Raw genomic sequence first — 12,479 nt, forward strand, 5'->3', positions numbered from 1 at the left:
GACTCTGACCTCATTGACACAATCAGACATTAGAATCCAGATGGTGCCTCCCCCGGCATCATGTGGGTTTGGGAGAACCCTGCAGAAAGAAGCCAGCAAGAGACTCTAGCCACTAGGAGCAGAAAGCAACCAAGGCAGGGACCTTGGGCCTTTGTAAAACATCCTGTGGCTCTGACTTGGCTTTCTCTGCCCTGTGCTGATTGACTGTTTGCTCTGATCCTCTTGCACCCCTTCCCTCGCAGTCTCTTCATCTCAACTTCACTCCACACCTCTCCCTCTTACCGTCCTCTCACTTGCCCTTCCCCACTCACTCTTCCTTTTCTTTCCAGTCAGCTGAACCCCTCCTACCGAAACACATCCCCTTCCAAAAGAATAATTTTGGCACTAATATGCCATTTGCTGCCATCACACCGTTCACTCTGCATAGAGCCCTACCAAATTCATGGCTGTGAAAAATGCATCACAGACAGTCAAATCTGGTCTGCCCCGTGAAATCTGGTCTTTTGTGGACTTTTACCCTATAGTATATACAAAAGTACACAGTGTTTCTCAAACTGGGGGTCCCAACCCAAAAGGGGTCGCAGTATTGCCACCCTTACTCCTGCGCTGCATTCAGACCTGGGCGGTCAGAGAGCAGCAGCTGCTGGCCAGGTGCGCAGCTTTGAAGGCAGCGCTGCCGCCAGCAGCAGCACAGAAGTAAGGGTGGCATGATATGCAGGGGAGTTGTCACTACTTGGGGGAGGGGTTGTCACAGCCTGAAATATTTTCAAAGGGAGTCCCAGCAAAAAAAGTTTGAGAATCCCCAATTTAGCAGACGCCATTGTCCAGGGTGACCTTTAAATGTAACAGTACAGTACTTGTATATATACTGTATGAACACATCCGCAAAATTTGCTATTTATGCCATGACCAACCCACGAAAAATGTGTGATTTCTCTGCGATTTAAGTAGACCCCTAACTCTGCAGGCGTTATCCTTCCCCTTCCCTCACCCTGGATCTGTCTTGACTATTTAGACTGTAAGCAGGGTCTCTCTACCACTCTGTGTTTGTGCAGTGCCTGACACAATGGGGCCCCACCCTTGGCTGACCCATAGGCACTGAAGCAGGACCAAGCCATCCCTGAAAAGGTCTTTGCCTAACCCATACATACTGAATGCAATTAACACAATTAAAAATAGTTTAACTGCAGTGATTTCAGTGAGTTACCCAGTGCTCCCATGCACACCAATAATTTCCCAAAATTCTATTATGCTACTAATGCTTGGAAATATTCAGATTCTCTACATTCTCCTAAACCCACATCTTGACCTTGGTAAATACTGAATCAAACTGTGGTTTTTACCAAACTAAAAATGACTGAAGCAAAACAAATTTTTGAATTGCAAAGAGAAAAGAAAAAGAAAAATGGCTTTTCCTCCCCCTCCCCTTCAATATTTATCATATGCTTAGCAAACACCTGTCATGCAAACAGCCTAGGGAGAAACAGAAGGTGCAGGGAACTCACTCGACAGCAACTCAGACACAACAGGAAACAAAACTACTGGTAAGAACATCAGAATGATTCTCTGCAATAAACCACACAGAACAAACCTCATGCACCTTCAATGGCAGGACACAAAGACAAATTCTGCTTCTAGCTACACCAGTGTGAAGCTTCAGTATCCTCACTAATGCCAATGATTCGGTCTCAGTGTACACTATAACCAGAGTGAGAAGCCCAGCCAATGGTGCCAAATCCATGCCAGCTAACCTGAGCTTCTGGGCTTTTTGTATAAATGCACATTTAGAACCCTTTTAATTGCAATAAACCAATCGCTAGGCTTCTGAGTTTGCCACTTGTAACTGCCCTAAAAAAAACCACAAGTAATTCATGGTGATACTGCAGAAGAGGAGAAAGGGAAATCACAGAAAAGTAAATAACGAAAACACTAGGCAATTTCCACTGGAGGATTTGAATTCACTTTACAATAATTAATTAATTCTCACTAACCCCAGGCAGGGAAGTATTCTCCTCTCCTTTTCACAGTTGGGTGAACGGAGGCAGAGAGAGGGTAACAGACATGCACAAGGTCATACAGAGTGGGGAACAGAACCTCAGTCTCCTGCTTCCCAGTATTTAAATCACAAGACAAATCTCTGCTGGCTCAAGAGCTCCCTGTAGCTCAGTTAATTTTGTTATGAAGCTACCTCAGATGACACAAATGAAGTGTTTGTTTTATGATAAACACACAGGAATCAGAAATATTGTGGAATTTAAAAAAAAAATTAAGTTATCTGATTTCAGACTGTGCCAAACCTGTGTAAGTCTGAAATAGCTCCCCAGACCAAAAATTTACATCAGCTGTGACTGAGAGCAGAATTTGGCATCTCAGGGTAATCATATTATCCGTATGTTGTTTTATTATAAGGTCAAATACAGTAATGACTTATTTCAGAATTAGAACCAGAGTTTTGGAAGCCTGAGGAACTGAAAGTATTGACTTTGGCAAGGGCTGCCCCCTCTTACACCAGTGAGAGATTTGGTCCCATTAGATCTATTACTCAAACTATCAACTGCTAAAGAAAAATGTACATTAATTACATCCTAAAACCTAAATAAAATAAAGTCCCTAAGCACCTCTTGGGGGATCATTTTCCCATCTATGTTACTGGGTAATAAACATGAAGTTCCGTTGTCGTTCAAAGTTTAATTTATCTGGGTTGTTGGCACAATGACAATACACAGTGCTGCCTCTTGGGAAGGCCTCACTGGAGAGTAGAGCAGAAATCTCAACCCTCCACCAGGCATGCTACAGAGACAATGCGTTACAGGAAGGATGCCAGATGTCTCACTTTTTCAGCATCCCCACTGGCTGATCAACAGAGCAATGCGGGTGTCACCTCTAGGAACTGGGAACCATCATGAAACCTAATGTAAAGGGAGATGCCTGAGTGACAGGGAAGAGAAGCGGCTTCCATTCCAGAGGCAATTTCTCCTCACATCACCAAGTGCAAATCAGACTCCTGCAATGCTGAAAAATTAACCATGAAAGACAGAGTGCGCTATTCCAGAGCTATAAATCATGACAGCATCATCTACACAAAAATGACTCCATTGGACAAAGTGTCCAAAAAGACATTTGGACCAATCATTTCACATTATGCTCTGAGAATATTTTTTCCTGTCACATAATATAAATTGCATAAGTCCAGTCACAGGTGGGACTCTCTATAGTGCCTTATTTATGGACACATTGATAGATGTTTTCTTCACCGAAGTCACATTTGAGAGATCTAATCTCAACAATTTTGCTCTCTGAAAATTTGGCCAAACATGTGAAAAGGTGGTACGCAAAACTCTGCATGTGTACATGCAAAGTCAGACTTTTGCATCTAGTCCCTTACTTAGTGTGTGGGGTGCATAAAAGCCCATTAGAACCTCAAAATATGGACTTTTGTGCATGCAAATAAGGCATGGGGGTGTGCAGAATAAGGAGTGCAAAGTCCTCTGGTGTTATTTGGCTCAGTAATTGTCATCCCTGTGTTTTCTGAGTACTGCAATTTTAAATCTCACAGGACACTTATGTGCAGCAACTAGCAGCCATTTTGTTTTCAGTTCAGTGGACACTGTTACTAAGGATTCCCACACACCATGAACCAGGGGTGGCCAACCTGTGGCTCTGGAGCCAAATGCGGCTCTTCAGAGGTTAATATGCGGTTCCTTGCATAGCCGTCAACTCCAGGGCTGGAGCTACAGGCGCCAACTTTCCAGTGTGCTGGGGGGTGCTCACTGCTCAACCCCTGGCTCTGCCCCAGGCCCCGGTCCCATTCCACTCCTTCGCCCAAGGCCCCAGCCCCTTCCTCTGAGTCTTCTGTGCCCTTGCTTTCCTCGTCCCCCCCCCCCAGCCTCCTGCATACCACAAAACAGCTGATCATGGCGGGTGGGAAGCGCAGGGATGGAGGGTTAGGTGCTGATCGGCGGTGCTGCTGGCAGGTGGGAGACACTGGGGGCGGGAGGGGGAGCTGACGGGAGGCTGCTGACGTGTTACTCTGGCTCTTTGGCAATGCACATTTGTAAATTCTGGCTCCTTCTCAGGCACAGGTTGGCCACCCCTGCCATGAACGCTTCCATGGAGACTTTACTTTGGTCTTTCTTGGGTTTACTCTTGATATACAGTAAAGCTCATTCTTACTGAAAGTAACTGTTTGCTCTTCGTGTATGCAGAAACATAACATGGCTCTTAAAGTTTTGGTTGTCAATATTGCTCCACACATCCACAGTGCACATTGCAATCATAGCCTATGAAGTATACCCCTCCACTTTATGCAACTGGCCCTTTGGGCTGTGCGATTGTTTTTTCCTAGGGTGTGGATAGAGCTAAATAATACAACAGAGATAATATTGAGAAATCTAGTCTTCTTGACAAAGAGGCCCTTCCCAAACATGAAAACCACATACTGATGATTGATTCAATGGCCACATTTTCAAACTGTTAAATTACTCAGACCGCCCTGCAAGCCAAAACAGAGCCTCTAAATGAGCACGTACAGCTGTCTACAGAGAAAAGGGTTAACAATCTTATCTTAGGCCACCAGAAGAAATTCCAAGTAAAACCCACAGCACACAGGTTTCCTGCTTTCTAACCCAATGCCCTATTTATACACCTCTTTCTTCACAATGCCAGTGACAGCTTTTTCCTCGTTACAGGCATGTTTCCTGCTTTTTGAGTTACTTTTCATTTGTAGCTCATTTCCACAAACTCAAAAATATATTTTCAATAGATCATGTTAAATGTATTGATAAGCTCTGTTGCAACTTTATTTTATGCTATTGGGAGTGTGGGAGCAATTTAACCGGCAATAGAAAAATCATATATTTCAAGCCTTTTAACAGAATGCGGCAAAGTTTATCTCTGAATGATAAGGTAATGCCTTGTTACTACTGTGACAAATAAAGCACGTTTCCAAAATACAAAGTTCCTAATATAACAACAACAAACTTGTCTGTTCACAGTGACCTTCAAAGTCTTGAACCTTAATCAAACGATACAGCAACTAACATTTTGTAATCAAGTCTGGGCAGCGATCAAGTTTGACACCAAAACAGCCCTGATTTCCAATTCTCCGTGTTAATTTTTCATTCCTTTAATCTGATTAGCCTGCACTTTGAAGAGACTAACAATGCACTTTTCTGTCTGTAACTTGCACACAAACCAGTAAAGGAGTCTGGTTCTGCCATTGCTCCATGAGCACACCTCAGATTTTATTTCCTCATAGTAAAATGTATAGAGGCAGGAAAAAACCTGATGAGCTAGATGAGACCTATCTCCCAGCCAGTGCGGTAATGGTCCCTGCAGAATATCAAATGAGAGCGCTGTGTTAAAAAATAGCAGGCGTAGGGGACTGATTTATAAGGAAAGACTAAGGGTATGTCTACACTGCAATTAGACACCCGCAGCTCTCTCATGTCCACTGACTCAGGCTAAGGGGGTGCTTAACTGCAGCGTAGACGTTCACAGACAGATCTCTGGGATCCTCCCACCTCACAGGACCCTAGAGTCCAGGCTACAGCCTGAGCCTGAAGATGAGCCTCAGTTAAACAGCCCCTGAGCCCAAGCCCCGCGAGACTGAGTCAGCCACACGTTTTTAACTGCAGTGTAGACATACACTAAAGGACTCATTCTGTGCTGATTTACATTTTGTGCTACTCCACTGACTTCAGTGAGGTTGCAAATGATTCAAGGCAAACAGAATTTGGTTGTTAAAGAGCTATGGGTACATATAGCAGGTCAAAATGACAGCGAAGGGGAGAGAGGAGGATGACGAGAAAGATACAGGTTTCAGAGTAACAGCCGTGTTAGTCTGTATTCGCAAAAAGAAAAGGAGGACTTGTGGCACCTTAGAGACTAACCAATTTATTAGAGCATAAGCTTTCGTGAGCTACAGCTCACTTCTTCAGATGCATATCGTGGAAACTGCAGCAGGCTTTATATATACACAGAGAATATGAAACAATAAAAAATGAAAAATGAAAAAAAAAGATACAGAGATTCTCACTGTGTTTATTTTAGAATTGACAAGGTGCTCAGATACCATAGTGATGAGTGCAGTATAAATGGGGCAGGAGAGAGAGAGAGATACTAACTACTTATTACAAACATTTGACTGGTGTAAATGCCATGGATAGAGAGGAATTATTTATGTACCAGGGCCCAGCTGGAAGTAATGGGATGAAATTAAGTACAGGAAAATGTGAACTAAATAGCAGGAAAAACATCTGGATAGTAAACCATCAGAACATGTAATAGCCTCTCAGGGGAAGTGACAGAAACCCTATTGATTGGGAGACATTTAAAACTAATAAGTACTAGAAAATGTCTTGTAAGGCCTGCATTGGCCCCAGAGAGAGGGACTGCAAGATCTAACAGGGCATTTTCATCTCCTACTCCTACAACTCCACATTATACCCTACCCATCTGAAATTACTCAAAGGCAGCTGAACATTGGCAACAAAACCTACCCGCACCTCAAGGGCCTTGAACAGTGTCCATGCAAAGCGCAGGACTGGCAGCACCTCCTATAGAGAAAGGCAGGAAGCCCACGAAGAGGGGTTCGAACTGCTGCAGTGAGAAAGTAGCACGTTCATTCCCTTCTTCAAAAGCTGACCAAGGTTATCAACAAACACACATTTGTTAAAGCTTGATATGTCACTGTTACTGCAGTCTGATGAGTGGTCGAGAGGAATCGGGACCTGTGAGGAAGCCCAGCCACTGGATCCCCAGGCGTTTTAAGCCTTTGGCTCCTGAACAGAGTCCAGCCACTGCCCTAGTCTTGAGGTTCCTAGACACAGTCTCGGGGTGCAAACTCTGTGTCTAGCATTCCTTTCTGAGAGCTGGAACCCACCGTCCACACGCCTAAGCACCCTTCAGACTCCCCCACAGCTTAAACACAACCTCTCCCAGACCTCCACCCAAAAAGTGAGAGACTTCTTGGTTACCGTTTAACCCTCTGAGGAGTCTTGTGGCAGCTGTGAAGCAAATAATGATCCTTCTTTGAATGCTGTTAGACTCCTTCACTTCCATATTATCCCGTGGCACCAAGTTCCTGGGTTAATCATACATGGGGAAAAAAAGAGTATTTAAGCAGCCATGCTGGCTGTTAATTTCTATGATGTGCTCAGAACCATCCTGCCACTTCCCATAATGATTTAAAACTTTTTCCCTGCTGCTTTCTTTTTTCTACCTCTGGCATTGAAAAGCCTCTAATTAAAAAGCAACGCACTTCAAAAAATAATAAAAAAAAAAACCATTGCAAAGAAAAAAATAAAATTCAGTCACAGCTCTTTACTCTGAAAATATTAAAGTCTTGGGAGCACAAGAAATGGTGCTTTCTAAAGGATGCTAAGCATTCAAAAGATTAGAGTGCAGTGTGCAATTAAATGTGTTCATAAACCTTTTTCAGAACACCTAAAATCTTACTTCCGTATGAGCTTAAGGTCCTCCCACTGGGAGCTTACTAAGTGGTTTACTTTAAACCTGCATTTCAAATATTCCATACCTTTCACTTTTATAATACTTCAACATATGTTAACAGTAGCGGAGTTAATAGTAACGGACTAATTTTAAACCTATGATTACTAGGGCTGATTTATATAGTAGCTTCACTTCACAATACTGTGAATCATGCGTGTGGGAATTGCCAAGTTCAATTTTAGCTCTGTCATACTGAGGCATTCGTTTTTATGCCTCAGCTGTTGCCTCCTCCATGCTAGAGGGGTAAGTGGATAATGCAGTCATTTTCACTGTTAAATATCATAATATTATGATACCCTATGTCAGATCCTTACAAGCCTTGTGAGCTGTACATCATCTATTAACTAAATACTTTGTAAAGATAAATGATTGTAAAGGATTTTATTATTCTAACTTGCTCAGCCTCTACCCTGCATGCTGAAACATTTAATTTAACCGTTTAATTCGTCGCCAAAACTGATGTGCTCCAACAGCAGCATCTGCCACTCAGATACATTCATCATGATATTGTGACAAAGGTGGCAAAGGGATCAAATCAATAGTTTCATTAGAACAAATATCTGAGGTGAGATTTCCTGCAGCAGAGTTAAACATAAGCAAATCCACAACGCATAGGCAATTCACTGGACCAGATCCTCCAGTGACTTCAATGGAGCTGCACTAGTTGAAGATACAGCCTGAGGAGTTTAAGGCACTTGAGTACAGAGAATTGTTACTGTATTGTCTCACACATTATCAAAAAAATGCAACAATGCCTTTCAAGTACAATAGGTTCAAATATCTCTTCGTGCGCAGGCCAGGTAACCCCCAGATAGCCAGGCACCTGCCTACAAAGCAACAGCCCGAGCACATGTTCTGACAAAGAGAACTCCACCTCTGACATGCAGGTTTTACCTGGGAGATACAGACAATTTGCATGGGAAAGGCAGCACGACTGGAGGTTTGGACAGAGCTGCTTTGCAGGAGTCCTGAAACTCTAGCAGATACATATAGGCTTTAGCATGATCCTTGCTGTGGCTTTTGTCCATCCTCCATCACAGCTCTATTTACGTTACAGAATGTGCCTTATCCACATTCTAGATATCAGCATTAACTATGAGCATAAAAACAGACTAATCTAGCCCTTTACTTCTGTCCCTACCAGGGATAAACCCACCCTGCATGCCACGCCCTCCTTGACGGCTTGAAAGCCAGGCCAACAAGAAATTTGAGAAGTCTGGGCATTTTTGCATGACCTTTTAATACTTTGCTGCTTACTCAGTACAGGAATTACTGACTCTGGATTCCAGTTGTTTTAATTCCACAGTATGTGGTTTCAAAGACATGCCACAAGAACATTGGATGGCTTGGGGAAGTGGGCCTGGAATACAGAGTAACTGTCCTCTGCATCACCAGTTCAGCTCCAGACAATGTCACACTTATTACTGGTTGTTTGATGGCCTAAGTGAAATGGATGGCAAGCCTGGCCCACTTCCAAGTGGAGCAGTCCCACTCAACAAACTGCCATCCCAGCTGGCACCTTCCTTGGCAGTCTCACCAGACAGTCCATCAGCCCTGAGTTGTCTACACTGGACTCTACTTCTGGATAACACCCGACTGTGCCATCACCAGTACAGCCCTACTACTAGAGTGGAAGCACTAATGCAGACCAGCCCCCAACAGCGCTCCCACCCGTGACCCCGGGCCCCCTTCCCCTCACAGGGCTCCCACCCGTGACCCCGGGCCCCCTTCCCCTCACAGGGCTCCCACCCGTGACCCCGGGCCCCCTTCCCCTCACAGGGCTCCCACCGTGACCCCGGGCCCCCTTCCCCTCACAGGGCTCCCACCGTGACCCCAGGTCCCCTCCCGGCCAGAAGGCTCCCACTGTGACTCCGGGCCCCCTGCCCCATACAGGGCTCCCACTGTGACCCCTCCCCCCCACAGGGCTCCCACCTTGACCCCGGGCCCCCTGCAGCTCTCCCACCGTGACCCCAGGCCCCCCACATGGCTCCCATTATGACCACGGGACCCCTTCCCCCCACTGGACTCTCACTGTGACCCCATGCAACCTGCCCCCCATAGAGCTCACACCGTGACCACTGGAAGCAGAGATGAATCAGTGCTTGCAAAAGTGGGAAGTGTTACAAAAAAGGTCTAAAGTAGCCAAGGTCAGAGAGACTTGGCCCTGGGACCCTCCCACCTTGCAGAGTTGTGGAGCCCAGGCTCCAGCCCAAGCCCGGAAGTCTACATAGCAATGAAACAGCCCTGCAGCCCAAGCCCCGCAAGACCGAGTTGGCTGGCATGGGTCAGCTGCAGGTGCTAGTTGCTGCATAGACAGACTCTCAGAGGGCTGGGAGAGTGGTGCAGGATGCAGAAATACCAGTTCTGTGCATGCTGTGGGCTCCGCCACTGAAGGGGAATTCTCAGATAGCCAGATCTGGTGGCTTTCCAGACCCTTTCCACTGACAGAGTGGCATCTCTGAGAGAATCCAACGTTCTGTCTCTTTCCATGACCCTCAGGCATTTTGTGTTCAGAAAATACAAACTTTGCATCAGATATCCCAGTCACATGCTGGCATTTTGTCATCTCCACTGACCGTTGCTGAGACTGGCACAGGCCTTCCACTCAGAACTGAGCCTTCTGAGTATTCTGTTTTCGCCTTCTGCTCTAGTCACATTAGAAAGAGAACATTGGGGAGGATCATTAGGAAGGCAGTGCATGTAATTAACATGCAGCATTTGCTCCAGGACAGTTAACTTCATCACCCTTTTTCATTGTATTTAGTGGTGACGAAAGGTGTCAGACCAGCCGCACTAGCAAATGAAGTCTTCTCTTAACCCACAGAATGCAAACAGCATGGGCAAAAGCACTGCAAGGTTTCCTCACTGCCTACTCCACCACAGGTCCAGATTTAAATTACACACATAAATGTTTTGTTGTCTTCTAATGATTTCTTTCATGTTGTGCAAACTCTCCATTCAAGAGAAGGAGGAGCTCCTGCACAGCAGCTCTCACTCTAATAGGAGGCTTGGCTTTCCACAGCAATTAAAAACAGTTCATGTCAAACACCAGCATCACTGAGTGCACAGGGAATGCAGGATCATGCTCCATTCTTGGAGAATCCTACAAATCTAGGGGCACTCTTAGCTGTACAGCGCCTTGCACAATGGCACCCAATGGAGCCTCTAGGCACGACTGCATTACAAATAATGAATAAATTGAAATAATATTCCTAGGCCTCAATCCTGTGTATCGGTAGAGCCCTGCACCCATGAAACTCCAGAGAAGTCAATGGAGCTTCACCCACACATATGCTGTTGTAGAACTGGGACTCTAGTGTATGAGACGCACACAACTGCATGCAGAGAAATCAATGGGGAATTTGCATACTAAAAATAGATAGCTACAATAATAACAATGCTTAGCACTTATACAGTATTTTTCCTCTTCAGAACACTTCACAGTCATATTTGAATGGCTCCACACAACACCACCATAAGGCAGGGAAGTATCTCCATTTTACAGATGGAAAAAGGAGGCAGACAGGGTGAGCTGCCACAGTACACAAAGGTAGTCTGTGTCATTGATGGGACTGCAATCCAGGAGCTGCAAATGCCCAGTCCTGTGCTCAGACTACCTCACTAAACCAACCTGACTTTTACATAAAACTATATACTAGTGAGTACACAGAAATCCTTATGAAAAGTAACTACTATCCATGATCAGGAGCTAATTTTCTTATGAAAATATCTTGGTCATTCCTATACATTTTGAGAAAATCAAAGGCTATTAACTAACGTCAACACTAAACTTAAAATAAAATCTAGATGCCTCTTTGCAAAAAGATCACTTGAATTTTCTTTTCTTGCTAATGTTTTTAAAACTGTTTTAAATCCTGCCTATTGCTAGGCAAAAACAAATTTTTGGTAAAAGAAAAAAAAGAGGGGTAGGTGAATAAGGTTGGGTGAGTCTCATATCCCAGTGTTATGTCACTAACCTGAAGATTTATACAGGTCTGAAAACTTACTTGCAACGGAAGTGTAGACAATGGAGCTACAAGATGTTGTTCCCCTAATATTTTTTACATTATATCATGTATTGCTTTAAAACAGCCTCTGCCAAATTTTCAGGAGGGCCTCAATTCACCCTCTATTTGTGCATCTGGAATTTTGGTGCCCTGTCATTTGGACACCATTGGAACTGTATGCAAAAACCCTTTGCACTCAATTTTGTGCATACAAGTGGGGCTTTTATACATGTAAAATTGCTTGCACAACTGAGAGCTCAAAGTTTTCTGAACAATCACTTGCGCATTCAACATAAAGACAGCCCACATTTTGAACGTTTGTATTGTACCGCTTATTTTTATATTGAGATATGGTTAAGGAAAAACCCAAATTGCAGGAGTAAACTGCTCCTCAGCATCATTTCAAAAGAGACTCTCTCTAGATCAGAAATAATTAATACTTCACCAAAGCTATCATAGAGATATACTGAAATATGGAAAGGTTACATCTTAAAAAGCAGCAGTAACTTGGTTTCTTCCTCAGGAACTTGGCTCCTTCCTCTTCCAATGAGTGTTGCTTACACAAATGGTCAACAAACAAGTCATGCAACACTACAGGCTTCCTCCCAACGATGCCCAGTTAATTCCAGTTTTGAATGCAAGTGCTTTAACCAATTTCATCACTAAAGCGAAAGGGGAGGAGGGAAAGACAGAATTACATCAAGGACCGAATTCTCCACCCTGCCCCTGGAGATGTGTCTGTGATGTACATCCCAGTGTCAAACTGTCAGCTCCCAGCATTCAGTCTGATGGGGGTTTATTTGCTTCAGAGAATGAATTCACTATGCACTCAACTAAGGTAACCCCATGAACTTTAAAACAATATTCCCTGATAGAGAGATTGCCACATCCGTAATTTTTCCTGTTTGGGATTAATATTAAAAAGATAAGTATAATGGTTACTTATATGAAACAAACATC

General features: G+C 44.2%; 1 protein-coding gene across 7 annotated transcripts in view; it reads right to left on the reverse strand.

Annotated features, from left to right (window-relative positions):
- Window positions 1-12,479, reverse strand: part of TOX2 (TOX high mobility group box family member 2) — a 258,242-nt gene that overhangs the window by 225,396 nt on the left and 20,367 nt on the right. Inside the window, exon 1 of one of the 7 annotated variants that reach the window (XM_073309921.1) lies at window positions 6,978-6,997. The exons of the other annotated variants lie outside the window; for them this stretch is intronic. The gene's annotated coding sequence lies outside the window, so the exon portion shown is untranslated. Of the gene's footprint in view, window positions 1-6,977; window positions 6,998-12,479 lie in introns of those variants that run through there. 7 annotated transcript variants of the gene reach the window in all.

This window comes from Lepidochelys kempii, chromosome 13 (genome assembly GCF_965140265.1).
Source record: "Lepidochelys kempii isolate rLepKem1 chromosome 13, rLepKem1.hap2, whole genome shotgun sequence".
Classification (NCBI taxonomy): Eukaryota; Metazoa; Chordata; order Testudines; family Cheloniidae; genus Lepidochelys; species Lepidochelys kempii.